Here is a 19,682-nt window from a genome sequence, read left to right as displayed (position 1 = left end):
TATTTTAGGAAAATAAAAATAATAAAATTCATTGGGAGAAGGAAGATAATACCTCAATAATCATGAAATAAATGGAAAAGTTGCCCCAAAATGGCCCTGGGTTTGGGCCCGTTAATAGGGTACTTTCATACTTTCAAAAACAGATCAATTTTCTCTGTCTGCTTAAAGAATTTTGGAAATATAGACGCTTCACAATTTAATTTTCAAAACTGCCATGGCCTATATACATAAAAGAATAAACTATAGCTAATTCCACTTATGAATATGATATAAAAACTGTAAGTCATAATACTTGCAAAGAAAATCCAGTAACACATTAAAAGAATAATATAAACAGGGCCAAGTAAGATTTATTCAGGCAAAGTAGGATGGTTTCAAATTCATAGTTCTATAATATAAATCATCACATCAGTAAGTTAAGAGACCCAAATATGTATGTGATCACCCAAGTCAAACCTTCTTAATGAGTACACATAATTAAGTACATGAGGTGTACTTTATGCTTGGTACACATCACCATCATGGGCCTGATTTTTAACATAGCAAATTATCCTGCAGCATATCTGGAGCAAGTCCTAATTTTTTTCTTTTTTTAATGCTCTTTGGGAATTCCTTTGTATACTCTTGAGAGCCACTGCTTAGAAAAATGCTTAGGAGGCATTTGGTAAAAATTGAAAAATTCCTGTTACAAATTTATAGGAAACTAAAAATAAAGAGTGTACCTCTTTAATAAGGATGATCTCATCTGAATGTTGAACATAATAATGGTGAACTACTGGCAGCATTCCCAAGAAAACTAGGTACAAGACAAGGATATTCACTCTAGTCACTAGTATTTAGTACTGTTCCAGATATTCCAAGTAAGTAACAAGACAAGAAGAGGATATTAAAACACAGCTATTGTAAAAGAGAAGCCAAATCATGATTATTTATGGATCATGTGGTCATCTACTCAAAAAACATAAAAATCAACTAAGAAACTACTCAAAATAATTCAGGAAGGTGACAGGTTAAAAAAATGCACTAAGTCCTCCTATAACTTTCACCGCCAGCTCAAAAAGACAGTGGGAAAAGTTTCCATTTATAATACCCAACAGGTGTATAAAACAGAAAAAGCAGAAACCAATTACAAGTTCCAATTTGAAAAATATCAAAATAGAAAAAAAAATCTGCAACTTAGAATTAAAGCCATACAATAAACGAATACAAATAACAAAATATAAAAGACTATATGAATCCTAACTACTATTTACTGCATGTGTTTCCCTGATAGCTCAGTTGGTAAAGAATCCGCCTGCAATGCAGGAGACCCTGGTCTGGTTCCTGGGTTGGAAAGATCCCTTGGAGAAGGAAAAGGCTACCCACTTTAGTATTCTGGCCTGGAGAATGCCATGGACTGTATGGGGTCCATGGGGTCACAAAGAGTCAGACACAACTGAGTGACTCTCACTCACTGCATGTGTAACGTGCCGGTTACTATGTGAAGATGAGTGTCTTACATGCATTATTTCATTTCCTACTCACAATACTTTACGGTTAGCTTAGACATGCTACAAATATACCCATTTCACCCCAGGTCACAAATCTAGTCGGTAGTAAATCCTGAATTCAAATCCAGCCAAATCTTCCACGTTCCTGGCCACAAGCTTTATGGCAAATATCTCCCCTCACTGGGTTTGGAGCATCTTGTTCTGTAGTTCTGTGTTATGTGTTAGTAAACGATATGCCAGGAAGAGCTCATGAGAATAAAAATCTTTCCACATCACCATCTACTAAAATTTTCTAAATGGGGAATGGCAACAAAAGGCTCTAAAGGAAATCATCAGTGAATTCCAGGATCTCCGCTTGTGGTATGTCGCCCAAATATATTTGGACACTCGGGCATAGCTGTTTTGGGTTCTTGCCAAAGACCTTGGACAAGAAAGCTTGCTTTTGCTGAGCTGAGTACTCTGTGAACATTCACAATAATGCTGAGACAACAAAGCCCAGAAAGAGATGTCCAGGGCTGTGACATTTTGCAGAGGATACCCATATTTACCACTACGGTTCAAGTTCAGACCTTCCCCTGAGACTTCCTCTTCCAGAGTCCTTCATGTGAGACTGAGCGTAGAACTTGAACTCTTGGAAGGAGAAGCATTGGGAAGAAAATACTCTACACATCCCTATAACCACAGCCCTTCCTATCAGCACAGGTACTTAGAAAACATTCCCTGACTTCTCCAAATGGGGGAAGAACCATTTAGTTATCTATGAATTTTCAAGTTCATATAATTTAATTTTTAAAAAACCTTTTGTCAAGCCTTGTTTCCTTGGTCCCTTTTCTTTGAAAGTCTAAGAGGAGAAATGGTCCTTGTATTAAAAAAACAAGGAAGAGGCCTACAAAGGATTAAGGACCATATTGGAAAAGCAACTTGTGGGGACCTTCCTGCATTCCATGGTGCTTCCATGTAAAACAGGAATGGCCGAGCTGTCAAAAGAAGGGATCTGAGAGGACACCTCATTTCTCACTGATCTCTCCCCGCAAGCTCCCGTATAGATCTAACTGGACTTTCAGGGAGGGGCACCTCATATTGGTTCCCACTGTGTACTCTGAGACATTCTTGTATTTTAAGGCTTTCCCACACCTCAACTGGATTCCTTTCGCTCTTAGCTCTCCAGGAGAGACATTCCATCAAGGAAGGTCTGCCTGTGTCAGACATACACCTCTGCTGCTATAAAAGACCACAGGTAATTTACCTAAGGGGTAGTTCCAGCACTTTCCTGGGTGCCTTGGGTTGTTCAGGCCCATTGCTTTTTCTACTTACCTTCAGCTCCTCTCACCCTTGCCCTTTCCCTTTTCATCCTTTTGCATTTCAGAAACAGGCGCCATCATTCGGTCATTTAATTAGACCATCAGACTAGGTGACCCCTGACTTCTCTTTCTTACCCACCAGGTTCACTCCATTTATTCATCCCAAATCAGTATTCTTCTCTCCATTTCCACTGAGAAGATGTCTACCATGTCACTTCTCACAACCCCAATAAACTCCTTACTGACTGTGCCACTTCTATCCACTTATTCGATAAATACTGAGTCCCTCCCATGTTCCAGGAACTATTCTAAGTGCTGGGAACATAGCAGCATAAATAAGCAAGCACACAAAAAGCCACAAGGGGAAATGGACTGGGGAGTGAGAGGCACTGTCACGAATAGGGCGCATCAGGAAAGGCCTCCCGACGGCACAGAGGCTCCTCTGTTACCACTCTCTCCAAGGTCCTCTCCTCCCTCCACAAGACAGCCTGAAGCATCCTTTCCAGATACAAATCAGACCAAGTTACCCGTCTACTTGGAAATATCTAATGACATCTTAAATAACATTCACCACCCCCAGAATTATTTTTCACTTCTGTAACTAAGAGACATCCAATGAGTATTTGACTGGTACACTGCCCGTTATTGCCACTGGAAATACTGAAGGAATGTATAAAACACTTTTCACCTCTTGGACTTACAATCCAATCACTGAAACAATTGTTTATTAAGTACTTTTATATATATATATAAACAACTATTTATTTATCTCCTGTGCCCTAGGAGCATTTAATGGCAAAATACAAGCAAGGCTCCATTTCATTGCTGAAGTCTGTCCTCCCTGCTAGTTCACAAGCTCTCTTCTAGACTTCCAGTCTTTCTGCAGATATTTTTACACTGTTTTGTACACAGAGGGTACTCAATAAACATAATAAACAGAACATTCTATATGCTAATTGGGCAGTATGCTTAAGGCCACAACAGTTAAAATGTCACATATTCATGACATTATGAGAACAATATCAACCACAATAAATACTACCATTTCTCAAACAATAGATTAAATAGCTTCTTCGTGTTTTCTCATTTAATTGGCACTCCACCCAATGACATAGGACTATCTCCATTTTACAAAATAAGTAAAGTGATGTTCATCAGATAGCAAATGGCAGAGTTATAATTTACACCTTGGACTCTAAAGTCAGAAACAGCTGGTGTGGCCAGCCATAGCAGAGACCACAAAACATGAGCCCATGTGCCTGATACACAACAAGGCCAAGCAATACCAAACCACTGGAGTTTGGAACAGAGAAAGGTTTATTGAGTGCCATGCAGGGAGATGGGTGGCTCACACTTTAAAAAATCCCAAACTCCCCAAAAACTTTCAGCAAAGCCCTTTGGTAGGAAAGGTAAGGGAGGGGCATGGTTTGTTGTTGCAAACTGCTTGGTGTTATACCCTGTGTTCTTGAGGTCAGGTCAGTGGTCAGGTAACAATGTTTCTGTAAATCTCCACCAAGCAAATGTCACTCACCATTCTGACAAGAAAGACAAGGTCCCCAGGCACAACTTTCACCCTCTGAGGTCCAGGTCCTGGCTCAGATGGCGGCTCCCTCAGGGCCAGGCCCCCAGACCTGTCCAGATGCCATTGCTGAGGGAGGCAGGCACCCAGGGCCCAGCTGTCCTCGGGCTCTTCAGGACACCCAAATGGCAGAGGCCAGGCCCCCTAGACTGTGTCCTATGCACACTGCTGTAGCAGTTAGGTTACAGAGGTGGGGATGGGAGACATGATCACATGGGATGGCCTTGATGAGGGCTCTGGAGCCCTGCAGGACACAGCCTCCAGCCTGTTCCCTGGCTCCCCCCAGCTCTTCTGGAGGCCATGTGGACAGGAGGGCCTCTGGGAGAAGGACAGGATCTTCCTTTTACCTTACTCTCCACCTGAGGAACTTCACTCCATCCCTACTAACAATCACTCATTGACCAGTGGTTGCTTGTGGGCGGGGCCCACTGTGGTGCCAACCAATGACTGAGCAGGACCACTAATGGTCCCTTGGTAACTACTGCCTGGTAAGGGGTAGGATGGGTGTAATGGTGCACAGTGATGGCCTCCTGCTAAGGACTGCACTCTGCCACCATATCTATTACAACACTTTTCTACCGCTGAATCACTGAGGTGTGCCACACAGAGCGGCACTCTTTTCACTCTTGCCATCAAACGATTCTCACCCAATAGAAACTAGAATGATGCAGTGAATACTCACCAAAGCATGAAAAGAAGGATTTGCATACATTTTTATAAATATCTGCACTTCATATGAGGAAGTATAATCAGTAGCGAGCAGTTTGGGTTTGGAAGGCTAATTGCCTGGGCTCAAGTGCCGACTTGCTCACTCCATGGTTGAATAACCAATCTGAGCCTCAGTTTCCCCATGGATAAAAAGGAACAAATATCTGTAATACCAGTAAATACTTTGCATATGTGTGTGCTACGCTGCTTTAGTCATATCCAACTCTTTGTGACTCCATGAATTGTAGCCCACCAGGCTCCTCTGTCCATGGGATTCTCCAGGCAAGAATACTAGAGTGGGTTGCTATTTCCTTCTCCAGGGGATAGTCCCTTCTCCAGGGGATATTCCCAAATCAGGGACTGAACCTCGGTCTCTTACATTGCAGGCAGATTCTTTACCATCTGAGTTAACAGGGAAGCCCAATAAATACTTTAGCAACGATTAATTATTATTTTAAAAAATATTTTATAAATAAATGCTGATTTTGTCATATCAACAGTCCACTTATCATGAGTACTAAACTGACTCATTCTCTTTCCCCTAGAATGACAGCCTTAAAGAAAAACTTTAAAAAATATCATGACAGTTAAAAATATCATGATTATCTACAAGTCAACCTCCAAGTAATACTGATGGCACTCTCTCGATGTGGCTACCACTTAGAATTACTGAGGTTGGAGAAGGCCCATCCTTGAGAACATAGGAGAATAGTCATCTGTCTTGGGTATTGACAAAGCATCATAGTTTGCCTCTACAACCAAACACACATTCCCAAGATGGCGTTCCAACACTAAAAGCCAGAGGTGGTCATTAAAAAGATACAATATTAACTAAGAAACTAGGGTTAGCTGTCAAATATCCAAAATGATACTGGCTCCCATGACATCTCTGCCTTTCACCCCCAATCACTACAGATTACCTCACTCTATGTCTTTAAATTTGTTTTTTAAATTACATGAGATTAAGATATTATGTTAAACTAGGATGATTTTGTTCTAGAGGGGAAAACTATTTGTTATAGTAGATAATATTTTTTGCATAGGCTGAAACAGATCACAGTCTTTTAGAAGTAATTTTTTCATAGGTTATATAAAAGAGGCAAAATTCAGTGTTTCTGGGCTTGTGGGTGTTTACTGTTTCTGTTTCAATAACTCATTTGTCTCCCCCCATCTTTGTGATTTTTCTATCTCCACAGGAGAACAGAATGAAGATTGAAAGAGAACTGTGATTTGAGATCTGCCACAGAATCTGTTCACTGTTTCCCCTCTTTTCAGAAAAAAAACAAAAGGCTTCAAGAGACTTTCTGTAGAGCTTGTCAAGTTTCTTCATATTGGTCTAAAATGTATCTAACTGTAATAAACACTACCTGGTGAATTCATAGGGCCCCAAAAGCCATATCAACAACAAGGCTCTGTGGGACTTAGCAGTACTTCCCAGGAACTCATGAACTATGCCTGGCGCTAGAAAAGCCTTCCCTGGTCTGTGCAGTGTTTCAAGTCCCTCTTCCAACATGGCGCCTTGGAGAGTTGTCTTCACTTTTTATGTTTTAACATCTACTATTCTCTTTCCCTCCCATGTTTTTCTAAGTTTTATGGGTTCTATTCAAATACAGTAAGTCTGTACAAATCACAATAACACAGGTGAAGTGTTCCTTGGGTTTTTTCCAAATTGTGCTTCAATCACCAACAACATGAAGCCAACTGGGAAACATCCCTTAGTCGGCTGATATTTGTCAGGAGTTAGCCCTTCGTATGCAGGCTAGGAGGAAGGTGCTGCCAAAGTTAGTTTCCACAAATGTCAAGAAAGAGTTGCTCATTTAGGCTTTCATCATACAGTAGTTAGCACATAACCAAAGATTTTATGTGAGAAAGCATCACAGGGGAGGGAACCATAATATAATGCTATGAGGGTTTCAGAAAGGGTAAAGGTTTCTTTCAGCTTCAGGAAAGACTTCCTGGAAGAGGTGTCATTTAAGCTAGGCCTTCTATACATAAATTAAACAGACAAACATTTGACCCAAACAGAATGACTAGAAGATGCATCTGGAAGTGAGAATTTAAGAGAATCTTAAAATGAGTCCAGATCAGAAGACTTCTTTAATATTTCTGCTTAACCTTTGAGTGTTCAGATGACAGAAAATGGTTTCAAAATTAACCAGCATCATCCTTTGTCATCTCACCAAATCTCACTGCAACTTATTCTAAAAAAGAGATGGTATTAAACTTGTAAATTTTCAAGGTTTCTTCTCCCACCTCTTCTCAGCTTCTTCTTTAAGCTAACCTCAATCCCTGTGTAATAATTTTGAGCCTGTTTCTTCTTCCTGTTTTCATGGGCATAGGCTGTTTTCCACAGTCTCTATGTTGACTGTTTTTCTTCTCTTCCTGACCTCCTAATGCCCTGCATTCCTCAACTCTCTCCTGCTCTGTGAATCTCTCACAGCATGAAGAGTGCTCTGCCTGTGCCAATGAAGAGGTAGGGAGAGATGCCTCCTGAGATCTGTACCGTCTGCAGCTTCTCATTAGCGCTGCCCAGAAGTGCCCCTGACTTTCAGCAATGACTCACTCGGAATGGGTTGTCTTGATTGGATCCATACAAAGCCAGCTCTCCACCACCTTCTGCTCACAAGAGTTTGTTTTTCTCCTGTTCCACTGAACTGAATCCAGTCTGATTGTTTCTGATCACTTCTTTAACATATCAAGGACACAAGGAATTCTAATCCTTTCCTCCAAGGTGCCAGCTACTTCTGAGTGGTTTGCTTTCCAACTCAGTGGTTAAAAGGACTTTGAAATCAACCATGTGTTTAAAATATTGAACAAAGACTTAGATCTTGAAACGTGCACTTATCCTTTCACTTACTTTCTTAATTCGTAAACTGACTACCATGTATGGATCCTGCCTGTACATCTGTTTTAGATGTGGGAATTTCTTTTAATTCCTTCATCATCTGAGTTAAACTCTTCATACTGTGTCACATTTAGCTTGCAAATATGCCAACATACAGTGGAATAATTTTCTTTTGCAAATCTGATAAAAAAAATGAGCCAAGTCTTATCCTTCTGCAGAATGTGTGTGAATGGTGGTAGGGTAGAACTTAATAGAGTTCTTTAGTGAAAGCCAGGACATGGTTTTACCATGAATGTCAGAAGGGATTGCAGAGCCCTCTACGTGCTGAATCCAATGTCATGGAAATATTCAAATGTCTTCTTGATGCCAAGGTTTATGCCCAGGGAATCCATTCCAGAGGGACAAGAGAATCTGGTCTCCAGGGTTGCATCCATAGTCTGGCCTCACAGTTAATTGCACATGTGTGACTGTGAGTATAGGTGCGTCCATGAGGCTCTTCTGCTGTCATTCCTGATTATAAGCAACCATATCTATAATTTTGTCAGGTTTATTATGAGACAGGCACTATACCAAGTATTTTACATAAATGTTAATTAGCTTTTCCAATAAGTCTGTTATGTTGAGGGTGTGTGTGTGCTAAGTTGCTACAGTCATGTCTGATTCTGTGAGACGCTATGGTCTGTAGCCCACGAGGCTCCTCTGTCCACGGGATTTTCCAGACAATAACACTGGAGTGGGTTGCCATGCCTTCCTCCAGTAAGTACTATCCTTATTCCAATATTATGAATGAATAAACCGAGACTTAGAAAGACAGACGTCATCTGAACCAAAATCTGTATACTCCAAAGTCTTGACCAATACCTGCCTTACTGTTCTGAATGTCTGCAGTGAAGCCAGAGTCCTAGGGAATGGTGCTCCAGGTTTGGGTTGTGGCTGAATTAGAGGGTGATTTTAACTGGGTGAATGAGCCCTACCCAAGGACAATGGCAGCATTTCCCTCAAGATGGTAAAAAATGAAAAATGCCCCTGTCCTGTATCCAAAAGGGAAGAGCTGCTCAGCTCTTAGAAAGGTCACTCCCAGGAAAACACATAATGCTTTGAGTCCATGCTGTAGAATACATACGGATGGAAGATGAATCATGGGGCCAGACAGACCTCGGTTTTATACTAGCTCCCTTAATTATGATTTTTATCTTGAGCATCAATTCCCTCATTTGTACAATGGAGATAAGAATAGTACATGCCTATGAATACCTGGTTGGATACGATTTACTGACTGAACAACAATTAATACCTAGTAGGGTTGTTATGTGGAGAAGAAAATGGCAATCCACTCCAGTATTCTTGCCTGGGAAATCCCGTGGACAGAGGGGCCTGGTGGGCTACAGTCCATGGGGTCACACAGAGTCAGACAAGACTTAGCACGCAGGGTTATTATGAGAAATGTGCTGAATAAGGCCCAGTGCTTGATTGCTGCTGCTGCTGCTAAGTCGCTCCAGTCGTGTCCGACTCTGTGCGACCCCATAGATGGCAGCCCGCCAGGCTCCCCGTCCCTGGGATTCTCCAGGCAGACAATTTTTATTGTTGTTAGCCAAGCTCAGCCACCTCCATTCAGAATAGGGCTTGACTTGGCATCTTATTTCTTATATGAATACTTCACTATTAACTTTGTATACATTTTACCTCATATAACATCTTTAACTAAATATTGGTTATTTCATTTTTTTTTTTTTAATGAGGAGTAGGAAGAAAAGAGCTAAGAAACATTCCTCTCTCCAGTAAATCTAAAAAGACTCAAGCCAACCCTTTATTAATCATAAGAGCTCACAGGAGATTTACCAGTACACATCTGACAGTAATACACCTGCAGGCTCAAAAGAGTTTCAGCATCAAATATTCAAGAAGAGACCACAACTCAAGCCCAAAGAAGTCTCATAGTGGTTTCTGAAATCCAGAGGCTTTCTAATTCCTAGGACCTTTTAGGACCTATGATAAACAGTCTATGAAAGAGATCGTTCCAGACCTGGGAGAGTTTTGACGTGGACCCAGCCCCCAGTCACAAGTGTTGCTGACTGTGAAGACAAGAGCATATTCATTCTTGCAGGCCTTTCATTGTAAGAACCACACAGGAATAGCCCAGCATTTCCAGGGCCTCTAAACTAAACTTCCTGGTAGGAGGGAGAAGAGAGGCTCCAACTAGTTCCTCATGAAGGTGAAGGTGAAAATTGCTCAGTTGTATTTGACTCTTTGTGATGCCATGGGCAACGCAGTCCATGCAATTCTCCAGGTCTGAATACTGGAGTGGGTAGCCATTCCCTTCTCCAGGGGAATCTTCCAAAGCCGGGGATCGAACCCTGGATCTCCCACATTGCAGACAGATTCTTTACCAGCTAAGCTACCAGGGAAGCCCAAGAATACTGGAGTGGGTAGCCTATCCCTTCTCCAGGGGATCTTCCTGACCCTGGAATCGAACCAAGGTCTCCTGCATTACAGGCGGATTCTTTACCAGCTGAGCGACTGGCAAGCCCTTAATCCCTCACAGACCTAGTTAAATCCATTATTTTACATATTATTTCAGTCAAATTTTTCTGTAGTAAGACTCTTATTTAAAAGCCAAGGACAATGTGTCAGTGGTTGGGTGAGTCACAATGGGAGGAAGAGTCATGTGTCTACCTTAAAAGATGGTCCAGAATTTCCACTGACAATCTCCTAGTTCCTTAAACACTGAGCCATAGGAGCCACTCCTTTAAAAGTGTCTTGAGTCCAAGCCCTGTGCTGGGAAGTGCCCATGAAATCTCTGTTTCTCCCCAGTGGTCATTAGCTACACTAGGAGGACAGGAGACAATGCAAAGTAAAAAACAAAAAGCAACACAAAAGTATTTTGACCATTTTGTCCTGTGGATTTTTGTCTTGGAGGTTATTTTTCTTAAGGATTCCTCAATTTTCATGTGGATATACCAAATCCATCATGTAGCTAGGATGATACATAGACAGGAACACTGGCTAGGTCTCCTTGGACTCTAATATGGTGTCCCTTGGGCACCATATTAATTTCACAGCTCAGTAGTTGGCCAAAGGCTTTGAACACACAGTACGTTTTTTCTGGGTCTTGGTTTCACAGATACAAACATATATAGGCTGGAAAAAATGTTCAGGAGAGTTAGCTCTGTTCAGTCCCGAGACCTAAAGTTTCTATTTTCAATTTTGTCTTTAAATAAGTGTATTCAGGAGAGAATAACATGCATACAGAAAGCTTCACACGTGGTAGATATATAGCTTCATGCATTTCACAAAGTAATCATACACATGTAACGAATGTATGCTATTCAGTATCAAGGAAACAAAATAATTTATGTGCAAGAAGAAAGTAAAAGTAACCATCTCAGGAAACAGAACATAATGAGCACCCACAGGTCTTCCAGTGCACTCTCTCAGTCGCTCCCTAACGGGGGTAATCACTCTCACAAGTTCTAAAACCACAGATCGGTTTTGCTTACTTGGACTTAATGGGATCACATGTTCTTTTCTCCTTTGGCCTGGCTTCTTTCACTGAACAGGTTGGTAAGATTTATCTTTGTTGTGGAGGTTACAATAGTCCATTGTCATTGCTATAAAGTGTTAGCCCTAGCCTCAGGTTTAATATTTGTGATTACTACTAGATGTCCCCAATTTTGAGCTATCATGATCCACCATGACTGTGCTGCAAACAGAAGCAGAAAAACAAAAGAATCCGCATGAACTGTCTGAGAGAGTCTTTGTTTTTGGCATCTTGGGGCCATGGGTGCTATGTTCTAAGTCCTCAGGAGCCTTAAGCTCAGAGAAGCTGAAAACAAACTGTCAACAGCACCAAAGCTATTTGAACAGTATGTTTTGTACTTTCAACTATTCTGTGATATATATATACACGGATTAGACCCTGCCCCTTAGGAGTTTTTGAGCAGAAAAGACAACACTGACACATAGAGAAATTATAAAGACAAAGACAATACACCTAATACACAACCTAGTTTAAAGAAAAATCATTCAGTATCAGTGAAACAAAATACTTCATGTGTAAGAAGTAAGTAAAAGACATTGTACAAGGTTACCTCAGGTAAAACTGCTATCATTTTCCAAACAGTTAGTCTGAGAGGAAGGCGCAGAGTTGTAATCTGGGGATAATAAATTGGATAGCGTTTTAAAAACTTTAGCGATGTTTTTGAAAAAGGAAATAAAAACTTTCCTATTTAAGCAAATGATCAAACACAGGGGGTCATGAGCTTACTGGTGATGCAAAGAGGCAAGAGAAGTTCCAGAGCCATCATCCCTTGACAAGGCCAAGAGACCTTTTGGCATCAATATGATTTGATCTGGCAGCCAACCTTGACACTGTTGGGACTCGTCAAACTGAAGGGAGGCTGTACAGCTGGCCAGATTTAAGGCAATGACTTAGCCTCACAAACCTGGACTACTGCAAAATACTCTTGACTCGTTTCTAGTCTCCTACTGTGACTCCTTCCCTCCTTTCTCTGAACTGAAGCCTGAAAGGTCTTCTCCAAGTACGAACTTAGTCACGATATGCCCCCATTTAAAAACCTTCCATGATCATCTATTGCCTATCGGATAAAGTCCAAATTCTCCACTGTGGCTTCCAGGACTCTTGAGATTAACCTCTGTTTATCTTGCCTTACCCATTTCTCATCATATTCCAGCCATATGGAACTTCTTATAATTTCATCCACCTAGAGTGTTTTCCCCACAGCCTCAGCTAGCCTAATTCTGCTTCTCTTCCAGGTTTCAGGGAACTGCTGGTTTCTCTGAAAATGTTTCCTTGATGTCCCTGCAGCCTCCCACAACACACTAATCACAGATTGCTGTCTGGTTCCCTGCTGCAGCTGTGCTGGCCCGTGCCTCACCCTCACCCCCTCAGCACTCACAACCACAGGATCTGCGTGTGTCCTACTGTGGAAGTCTGCAGCTCACCTGAGGGCTTCTTAGCTGCCCTGCACGTACAGACCTGGAGCACCAAAAGTCCATACTCCTGGGAACATTCCTCGGCTACTGGTGGAACAAAGATGGAGGCTGCATACCTCAGCTTTCTTCCCCTTCCGGATAGGTTGGTGGTAGTGTTGTTTAGTCACTAAGTCACAGCTGACTCTTTGCAAACCCATGGGCTGTAGCCTGCCAGGCTCCTCTGTTCATGGGATTCTTCAGGCAAGAATAATAGAGTGGGTTGCCATGTCCTCTTCCAGTGGACCTTCCCAACACAGAGATTGCTCCTGTATCTCCTGCATTGGCAGGCCGGATTCTTTACCACTGAGGCACCAGGGAAGGCCCCCAATAAGTTACTTGTTCTCAAAGCCTTGCCTGAAGGTCTGTTTCTGGGGAAATCCAACCTGAGACATTGGCCCATCTCCCAGCCAGACTGTGAGCTCAGTGAAGCTAAGCACTGAGGTCTCTCATTTGTCAGTGGGCATCCGCAGTGCCTGCCACATTCCTGGCACAGAGTAGATAAATGTTTTTTTGACTAAATGGAGTGTAACACTCAATGAACACTTATTTCATTGTTGGTTTTCTATTAAAAGGAAGACTGAGACTAGCAAAGAGCACAGACTCTGGGGTCAAAAGACCTGGGTTCAATCAAAAAAATGAAATCCTCCATTTGTGATAGGTGTGACTTTGGACATGGGGACTTGGTAGGGGTAAGGAGTAAGACTTGTGAGCTCTGCTCCTCTTCTGTCCAACAGGAGTCTTCATAGGACTCAGAGCTTTATAAAACTGTGGAGAGTTACACAAACGAAAAAATGTCCTCATTTTAGGTGTTTATGTAATTCTTGGGGACAAAATGCTGGGAAAGAGATTTTGCCTTAGATACCACAAACACTTGTGGTAGGCAGAGGAAGTTGATGAAAACAGGGGCTGGGTAAACAGTTAATTCCATTTGGAGAGTTTTAGAGGCTGACATCTCTGTTTTAATAAAGATAATTTAAATTTTCCCAAAACTAAGATGGAAATAATGAAGTAAAATAAGTTTTTGAAGTCTACAGATAATTGCTAAATATAAGTAAACATAAAAAGATATACCTATATTCATCTCTCTCAGACTGGCAATGAACCATATTAAATATGAACACTCTCAGTGTGGTTTTCACTTTTTCTCTTTTAACAGCTTCAAAATTCCTAAACACAAACTGAGAAATGTCTGAGATTTTTTTTTTTCAGATTAAACTAAAATTAAGCATTATCTGTTTTTACACATTGCTGCTTTTCTTTTTTAAGACATGGCAAATTCTGTATAGCCTACCAGACCACAATTTTGAATACAGGACTTAACAAAAGAATAAGTCAACAATTAGAATGTGACCTAAAACAGTAAAATTCTTAGTTGGAGTTAATACTGAACATTAACTTGAAATTACCTGAACATCTTTTGACATGTCCTATATTTAAGGACCAGCTTTAAAAAAAAAAATCAAAATAAGAGAAACAAACTCATTTTCCTTCCCTTCCTTTAACTGTTTTGTTTTCTGGAGAGTGGCAAAAGCAGGAGTGGTTCACAGGGAAGAAAACTCTTCGTCATATTGATTAGCACTTTGTAAAAGTGAGAAGTATGTGAAAATCATTCCCCCAGAGTTCTCAAAGTTAGTGCTTCCAGGGCTGGGCTTTCTCTCCAGAGCCTCACCCACGACTGTGTATCTTATGTATCCATGCACATGGAGGACATAAAATACATGTCAAACAAAATAAAGCAAGTTATTAAGTACAACAAAACCCTAAATCTTGGTGGAAGTCAACAGATAAACAGACTATAACAGTAGAATAGTCTAAATACACAATGCATAATTCATGGCTAACCCAAGGCTGGGCTGGGCAATATTTCACTGACTCTCCTTGCAGTCTTTGAGGTTAAGACTGGGCAAATTGCACTGCCTTTGCTAACTCAGCAAAATTCTGGACAATCAAAAAAGAAAACCCCATCTCTTCCAATAAGGGGAGCAGGCAAGAAAGCAGAGGGTGGAGAGGGTATTGTTTAGCTCTTGAAGCTAGAAATTAAAAAGTTGCTGTGTGTTAGGATATCTACTCTCTCCTTAACAGATAATTTTATTGTGGACAAACGTTTTTCTTTACGCTATTGTGTTGCTAAAATGAAGAACGCCGACCAACCTCCTTCCCTACACAGAATCATCTGCCCCTGTGCTCAGTGCACAGTAGGCATCCAATAAAAATTTGTTGAAGAAACTTTTGATTTCCATTTGTTGTCCACTGTATGCAGCAGTGAAATACACCCATGAATATACAATGCCCAATAACAACAGTAATGGAAACCTGAATAAAACTCAACATCCTCAAGCAAATTGGGATCTCAGACAATTTCTCACATTTATCACTTCCTAAAATATAGGATTAGCTAACAAATGAGTGTGTATGATTCTTCCCAAAGCTGACAAGGCAGAACCATGCCCTTGGCAGCTCTCCAATGGCCACAAATGAAACTCTGTACTGCTAAGGACCACCATGTCTCCCAGAGGCTAGAAAGCTGAATGGGTTGTGGGATACCATGTAGAGTGCAGGGTCATTTTTGGAAACTAAGAAATGAGAGAGGAAAGGTAAATGCCAAGTCATCACCAACAAAAGTTCATATCTTACTGGTACTTGGGCAAAGCATGCTTGGCGGTGCTACAAGTCTGAGCCTTGGGCAGTAAATGGATCTGTCCACATAACTTTAAACTAACAGATTCAACCAATCTTTAACATCTTCTTTTGAGTACATTTCAGTTGGTTGCTTGCTAATTAAAAACTCAGGTGAATGTTCCAGTTATAGAAATGGCTATGTTTTAGGTCTATAGGACTGTTTTTCCCTAAGAGTGAGCAGAAAAAATACTAGGCCTGCTATGTTTTGTTTTTCCCCCAGTGCCAGGGGGAAACTTTCCTTCACTGTTTAAAGGAGTGGTAGGAGACCCTCCCCAAAAGTGTGTTTTATTATACAAGTCATGTTAGTTTGACACACAGAGTATATAAATATGATAATAAAATAATATTGTTAATAAAAAATTAGAAACAATTAGAAAAGTCCAGATAAAGCAGAAATAATTTACAGTGAATCTGATGAAAGGGTTAACACTTTCTTCCTATGAATAATCATGTAATTTAGGGCCTCTGTCTGCACTTAGTCAAATTACTGAAATCTTACTATATCATTAATGAATAAGGAGAAAGGTAGACTAACAGAGAAACCTGGGTGCAAGCTCAGAACTTGTAGATGGTGGTGAGTGGCTGTAGAAGATGGTGGTGAGTGGAAATGTTTTAATATGTGATATGTCCAAGTAAAAACCCATGGAGAAATGCCTAGTTAGTGCCCGGAATTGTGCCAGATTTTGCAACACAGGCAAACAAATTAGAATTTCTCTCTGGACCTTAAAGATATGTATTGAAAGCAAAACCATGCAACTTTCACAATATGCGGGAAAAAACCAGTACTCTCAAAAAACGTGTCTTCTCTAAGTTGCAGTTAATGTTATAGCACCAGCTTTTAACAGGGGTGGTTACAGGAGACAGCTCTATGAAAACCACATCTGCATTTGCTGGAAAGAGCTGTTGAGGGCATTATCCATCCCGTGGTTCAATATTCCTACAGAAAATCACACACAAGAAACTCTTTTTAATATCTGGTGCCAGGAAAATCTCTATCTTCAGGAAATTGTCCATTTCTTCCTTTCTAATAACAAAAATGGTACAATTTATCTTGTTTCCCTTTTTGCCCTGGCTGCCAGGGAGTTCAGGGCCAAATGTGATGAACAATCATAGTAATTATAACGGACTTCGTGGTTAACAGAGTTACTTCCTCCAGGTCTTCAAGGTTTTGATTTTCAATTTTTATTTTTTTATGAATCATGGTGTATGTGTGTGTATGCAGACATGTATGATGGATTATGTTTACTACAAAAAAAAATAAAAGATCTAGGAAGATGTAAAGATATGCTTTTTCTTGATACAGACAGTTTTCATACACGTGTGTGTGAGCATAAATATTTTGTCTTTCTCTTTGAGTACAGCCACTTCTATACACGTTAAGTGTTAGTCAGTGTTATACTCAGGCAAGTTTTATTCTGTTTATGGATTATTTCTTTGGCAAAGTAATATATTCTTATTTACAGTTGATGCCTTTCAGAAAATTAACACCATAATTCTCAAAACTTTGTTAAACTCACAGTTATCATGAAGCCCTTAAAGTTGGCTCTGATGGTTTGGCTGAACTCACAGAATCACGGTAGAGAATTCATTTATGTTACATTTACCAAATGTTTGAAATGGACCATCATGTCATTTTCACTTTGCTTCAGTGTTTTCTTTTTTCTTAAGTAATACATATGAAATTAATGGTTGATTTGTTTCAAATGGTCTATTTTCCTGCCCTGAGCCTGTTCTATTAGCCAGCTTACATTTAAACATATTTTAGTCATATAGGTTTTCCACTGACTAATAAGCAAAATATAGCTTTCCAAAAATCCCAAGAAAAGTACATTAACTTTCTTTCTAACTGTTGTTTAAAAAAAGTGTTTCACATTGAATTCCCAAGCTTGGGACAGACCGGAAAGATCCCATGAGTTTTTAAACCATATTCATTTCCCTGAGTGTGGGGGCTCTGCCTCCTGGATGGTACAATGCATTCAGTTCTCCTGTCAGTTAGAATTTAGGAAGTCATTTCTCTTTAATGGTTGCCAGACCTCCTGGATAAGCTGGGGCACTTTGCTTTGCCCTGGATCTCCACTGAGAATGGAACCTTCCTACTTACTTTCCCTTTCACCACCATAAGAATACTGGGATCCCGCTGGCATAAAACTGTTTTGACCCCTGAATCATAAAGCTAAACCTTAACAGTGGGATTGTTTGCAATTAAGTAACTGATCCTTTTCCTATTTAACTTGAGTCAGTTCATTTGATACTAACATCAGGCTTCTGTAAGCCCACCTCTCCACCCACCACCTCTCACTCCCTTGACAGGTCTCCAAGAATATCTGGGTGACTTTGTTCTTCAACTCTGCACAAAACAAGAAACCAAAAGGCCAGTGAAGGACTAGAGATCAGCACAGGGCCTGGAATCAGACAGACCCTGCTCAGACTGAATCTGGGGCCCAACTTACTAGCAAGATGACTTGGGTAAATGACTTATTTTGATGGAATCTAAGTCTCCTCCTCTGCAAACGATGGATACAAGTAACAGTACCTGCTTCATAGAATTACTTCATTCATTCAGCAAATAATTACTCAGAGTATCTACTATCTATCAGGAACTAGGCCAGGCTCTAGGTACACAGTGAGAATATATCAATATATGGATTCTGCCCTTTTGGAATTGTCTTTCAGTCTGGCCAGGAGTTATATACTAAACAAACAAATGAAAAATACATAGTTACAAATTTTGATCAGTGCTCCGAACAGAATGATAAAACTCTCTGGCAAGTCTGGATGAGAAGTGGGTGAGAAATGGCTTTACAGAGGGAAATCAAGGAAGTCCTCTTAAGCAGGAAGCAGTTAGGCTATGACCTGAAGCTACAGTGCATGTGGAAGGGCATTCCAGGAAGGGAAATGGCATGTGCAAACGTCCTAACCAGGCAAAATCTGGCTGTTTTGAGAAAGACAGTGGACCACTGTGTCTCTGGTGGACTGTGTAAGAAGGGAGAACTTCCAAAACAATCCTGGTGAATATCAGTGAAAATTTAATATGCTAAAAACAAAACAAAAACTTCACATGATCTAGAGTTTAAACTAGATCAGGTTTCAGCAAACTACAGCTGGTGAGCCCATTGCCTATTCCCGTGATCAGAGTTTCACTGGCACACAGCCACCTTCATTTGTTTATGTATTTCTATGGCTGCTTTCACACCACAACAGCAGAATTGAGTAGCTGCACCAGACCTGAAAGTCTAAAATGTCTACTATCTGGCCCTTTAAGAAAAGGTTGCCAACCCTGAAACAGAGTAACTCTCAATAAACATTTAAATGAAATAACTACAGTAAAGTAAACCCACACTCTATGATTCCACTATACGATATTCTGGAAAAGGAAAAAACTATGGAGACAGTGAAAAGATCAGCGGTTGCCAGGGGTTAGGGAGATGCAAGGATGAACAGGCTGAGCGCAGATGATTTTAGGACAGTGAAACTACTCTGTATGATACATTAATGGTGGATACATGTCATTAAACATTTGTCAAAACCCAAAGTGCGTACAACACCAAGAATGAACCTTATTGTAAACTATGGACTCTGGGTGATCAGGATGTGTCAATGTAAGCTCATCAACTATAACAAATGTGCCACTCTGGTGGAAGATGTTGATAATGGAAGAGGCTATGTGTGCGTGAGGGCAGGGGGTATGTGGATATTTTCTGTACTTTTCACTCAATTTTGCTGTAAACCTAAAACCACTCTAAAATATAAAGTCTATTTTTTAAAGTAATATGATCTTCAGAAACTGTACTTAATTACTATAAAAAAGTGGGGTGGGGAGGGGAGGTAATCCTCTCTGTAATTCAGGCTTCAACATACCTTTTTCTTTGATTCCACGTAAAATAAAGCAATTCAAATAAAATCTTCTCTGAATTTCAAGATGTGAATAAATTAATTTTTCTTTTTTAGTAAAAAAAAAGTAAACCATCTTCCACATTCATGGGAATCAGTAATGGGATTTAACTTGAAAATTTTTGAGAGGTGGGTTAAACTGAAAATCCTGAAAACCCTAGAATGGAGAAATCCTCTAAAGTTAAAATTGACAGACT

General features: G+C 40.4%; 1 protein-coding gene across 7 annotated transcripts in view; it reads right to left on the bottom strand.

The window, feature by feature from the left end:
- The window catches only part of ERC2 (ELKS/RAB6-interacting/CAST family member 2), a 996,291-nt gene that overhangs the window by 271,357 nt on the left and 705,252 nt on the right, over nt 1-19,682 (bottom strand). The gene's annotated exons all lie outside the window — the stretch shown is intronic.

Source organism: Capra hircus, chromosome 22 (assembly GCF_001704415.2).
Source record: "Capra hircus breed San Clemente chromosome 22, ASM170441v1, whole genome shotgun sequence".
NCBI lineage: Eukaryota > Metazoa > Chordata > Mammalia > Artiodactyla > Bovidae > Capra > Capra hircus.
Note: the sequence above shows the minus strand (reverse complement) of the source record. Positions and strands in the feature narration are given on the sequence as shown.